This window comes from Berghia stephanieae, chromosome 5, assembly GCF_034508935.2.
Source record: "Berghia stephanieae isolate SIO BIC M18660-M18661 chromosome 5, UCSD_Bste_1.3, whole genome shotgun sequence".
NCBI classification, from domain to species: Eukaryota; Metazoa; Mollusca; class Gastropoda; order Nudibranchia; family Aeolidiidae; genus Berghia; species Berghia stephanieae.
Window position 1 is genome coordinate 47027706 of NC_088364.1, and position 4845 is coordinate 47032550.

Genomic DNA, 4845 nt, shown 5'->3' on the forward strand with positions numbered 1-4845 from the left:
CCCCTTTAAAAAAACAATTACGATGTCTTCTATACTCCTATATCTAACAACGAGCTGAGTGACGATAATTTCGTTCTACATATAAAGAAATCTATAGATAAAATGAAGTTGACGTCACTCAGGTCTGTTTTTGTTTTGTTTTTTTTTCTTGTCATCCATTTTTATTAGTAATTCTCATTAAACTGAATTAGGGCTAAGGGCTAACCCACACCAGAGACTGACTCCGACGACCCGGCACTTCCGTCCTCTGCCGTCTTTCGCTGTTTTTTCATCTGGATTCCAACAACCCGGCACTGCCGTCCTCTGCCGTCTTTCGTTTTTTTTTCTTCTGTATGACGGCAGTGTCGGGTCGTCGGAGTCGGTCTCCAGTATGGGTTAGAGCCATGACGTAACTATAGTACTCTACTTGGCCATGGTTAGAGCTAACCCACGCCGGAGACTGACTCCGACGACCCGGCATTGCCGTCTTTAGGGTTTTTTCATCCGGATGACGACAGTGTCGGGTCGTCGGAGTCAGTCTCCAGTATGGGTTGGAGCTGACTCACACCGGAGACTGGCTCCGACGAACCGGCACTGCCGTCTTCCGGATAAAGACGTCGGGCACGGACAAAATACTAAGAATAAAGAGAAGAGCCGCCAAACCTACCCATACCAAGCACCCTACGTCCTCTGCCAGGCACTGACGTCTTCGGGCCAGCTGGCTCGAAAAAAACAAACGCAGAGACGTCGGGTGCTTGGTATGAGTAGGTCTAGCAACACGCTAGTACAGCGCGCACAGCAGTAGATGGCATATAAAACCAAAAAGAAAAAAAAAAAGAATGGACGGCCAACATTTGATTGCTGCAGTCCAATCACGGCTGCAATTTATGATAAACAAGACAAAAGCCATCACAACCATGAATTTATGTTTCGAGCAATGCATTAAATAAACTTATTTCCATTCGAAAATACTTCACAAATTTTACTTTGTCCTGGATCAATTGGGAGATGGTGGAACTCACCATAAATTGCTCGTAGTTGTTGAATGGGGTGAACCCAAAATCGTCTTTATTTATTTCTTTGTCTTCTCATTAACCAAAATAATAACTTCCTCCTACATCCTATTGTTTTATGGTGAAATATGCAGACGACACTGCTATTCTTTGTTAATTAAAAGATAAAGTTACCAAAAAGAATTATTTCAAACAAATTAATATCTTCATTGATTGGTGTAAACAAAATCAGCTTGAATTATGTAAAAACGACGTTAAAGATGATGTTGAGATAATTGAATATTTTAAATGTTTAGGAATAACTATTGATAGTTCCCTCAATTTCTCTCAACATTTTAATATAATATCTAAGAAAGTTGCCCAAAGATTTTATATCCTAAGGAAATTGAGAACATTTCAAGTAGGGAAGAAACCTATGTTAAGAGTATATGACTCATTTATTAAAAGTGTATTTGCGTTTGGCTGCTCAGGCCAAAATGTTTAAAATGTGTTTTTTCAAAGTACGACATTCTTGTTATGTTCTATCCCCTGTTATCATAATATTATGTCCTTTTCCATGTGGCGTCGTGACTGTTCAATAAATGAGACCAGGGACCGTTTCACGAACGCGGACAAGCGCTTAGTCGTCTCTGACTATCTCTGACTTTAGTCAATGATTTGACAAATTCGGACATAACTATTTTAGTGGGCAGATTCTAAGAATTACGGGGCGTAAAAGAGCGAGGATGAATGGTCTTTCTTGACGACCAGTATATATTTAGATTAGAAAAGAAGATGTCATCACTCAGAAGATCATGTATGCAGTCCTCAAGACTAGTAGCTTTACGCTTTCAATTAGGTAGGAACATGTTGTATGTTGTTGTTTTTTTGTTGTTTTTTTTTTCATCACATTTTTCTTCCCTATTGCTAGGTGGGTTTCCTGACCCCCCATAGTCGGGGGGGGGGGGGGGGGGGCGCACTTACTATGTCTTTTAGCCCTCTATAGCTGTTTTCCAATTTGCCGTCTGTCTTTGTCTTGCAATGAGATTACTTGGTTTTGACCTGGCCCAGGCCGGAGTTCTTGGCTGGGAGGGAAACAATCAAATGTATAGTTATTGTATTGGAAGATGATATTTTTTCCTTGTAAAGCAACTCTCTGTTATGTATGATTATATTTGTTGTTTTGAATTTATAATGGAAGCATTTGAGTGTATTCCTCTTAGTGGGATCTTGTACTCGTGTCTGGATGAGACTTTTAGGTGATCTCAAACTGTGCACAATTATAGTATGCTCTTGGAATATACACCTATTCCCTATTTGTACGATTCCTCTTTCTCTTATTTTTTCTAGGGTGCTTTAATTCTAGAACTTTTATACTATTCCATTTTCTTCCGTTTTACTGAAGCTGATGTGACCTAAATGTGTCGCAAGTGCCGTAAAACCCTTAAAAACAAACAAACAAACAACTTCCCTTTTAGATTGACAACAAGAATGACAACTTTGCTCTTGTCAACATTAATCCATCCTGTTGTGTGGAAAATCTAGCCTCCCGGACCTAAACATGAATAAAGGAAAACAAACAATGTCTTTCATCGAAGACAATGAATAATTCTCGGAATTCACATCTTGAATAATCTTAAAGGATCTTGAATAAAAACCTATGCAAAATGAGCAAAGATTAAAAAAAAATAAATGATGACATGCATAATTTTTAAAGGGACAAAATAATCCTCCACTTACAAAATAAATAAATCTTTAATAAAATAAATTATAACTGGGTAGGGGGGGGGGGGGGGTTCAGAAAACAAATCTTTATTGCCCCTGGATGGATTACGGTCCCTTTACTTGTGAAAATAGTTCTCTACCAATTGAGTTATGGGAATCCCCATCTACCAGGACCGCTTCATACGCTATTTGACATCATGTAACGTTTCCTTTAGTCTCTCCTTTACTCAAGCCCACATGAGCCAAGAGTGTTGTCGACACTGACCTCTAAATCTTTCTTTCTTTTAAAATGTTGGCTATAGCTTCGTTTTTTAAAGCGCTGAAATGACATAAAATGTTGCATTCACAATATTAACGCATAAAACTTAATTGGCTATTTTGAATGTTACATACAAGTCTGTGTGTGTTTAAGCGATTGATCTGGTGGGCACAACTAGTGAGTATTTTATCCAAACTCATGCACTCAATTATGTACTAACTTTTCGCCTCTGGCTTTAAGCAGTTCGTTTTTAACTTCTCGACATTTCTTACTTTTGAGATTGGAATGATTGTTCTCATTTCCTGATTTGTCTACGTCCTATGGGTATGTTTAGATTGCTTTTATGAATAAATTCGTGGTTGTTATTTATTTGAGTTTTTGTTATTGTTACTGTTGTTGTTGTTGTTGTTGTTGTTGTTTTGTAGTTGTTTTGCTTTGTTTGTTTTTATTTTGTGTTTTAACCCCCGGATTTATTGGTTTTTTAAAAATTATTAATTATTTTTAAAAATATTTTCTGTTTTCCTTTGACTGCTTACTTTTTTTTTTTTTTGTATTTTTTTTTTCGTAGATCTGGGCACGATGTTGTTACCGCAAAGCGATGCTACACCTGTTTAGGGCGTTTTGCCTTCCCATGGCACTCAGTTCAGTCAGTTAAGACCGATAAGATCTATTACCGATTTATACAGCTATGACGGGCTTATCTGTGGATAGATTGATATTTGTCGTTTAACATATTGTTCATTTTCACGGTTTCACCATGCTAGCAATGATAATGATAATGATAACAAACGCTATGTATGTTGTACATTACAACAATGTAAAATCAAGTACATAATTGCGTATATATATATATATATATATATAATATATATATATATATATATATATATATATATATATGGCAAAAGTAGAACTGAACACAATATAATACATTCACTTTAGCAAGTTGTCCCATTCGGATTCAAATAAGTTGAACATTTCTCCACATTCGTTGACAACAAATTCAGCTTTCTGTTGTTGTCTGTTAGATCTTTATCTTGCTCTGGCATCAAGATGTAGAACACCCTCACAACTTTACCATGCCAAAAACTGAATTCTGAAGAACGGACAAGGTTGCTTGGGTATTTGGAAGCTGGATACGATTTAAACAGTATGGCTAATATTTTTAATTTTGTCGCTTATCCCACGTGCATTTTGGAGTGGTTCAGTTAAAAGTTTCAAGGTAGGGATTAATTACTTATTAATTATTCCCTTCCGCCACTACATCACAAGATATCGTTGCCTAGGCATTCCACGAAGGAATAGATAACTCGTCAAACAAGATGTCAACAGGAATCACCCATGTTGTCCAAGTGAGCAAATTGGGGGGTAAGAATCTTGCTCAAGGAAAAAAACGAAAGTGCCTGAAGCGGAGATCGAACCCGGTCACAGTGGAATGCCTTAACCCCCCCCCCCCCCCCAAGGTAAGGATAGATATGCGTAAATAATTGCCCACACGGACGAGAGCAGCCCGTTCAAAACAACCATTGCCAATGCTCAGGAACTAGGGCAGTACAACAGACATACTATGCGACGTTAACTTCTAGAGGTAGGTCTGTGAAGTGCAAGACATCAGACTATTCGGCTGATGATGACCGGAAAGCACCGCATGAATTGTGAACAGTGGGCTCACAAACCACATACAATAAACTAGAAAATGGTCACATACGACTGAGCGGATCGAATAAGTCTTGCAACCACACGCCATTCTGTTTAGAACCACCCTGCCAATAACATTTGACATCTTGGTCCTCCACAAGTCCCACCTCATAGAGCCTACACCATCCTTCTTGGGGGGCAATAATGTTGAACCCTTCATGTGGCCAGCCCTGTTACCAGTATTGAATCACG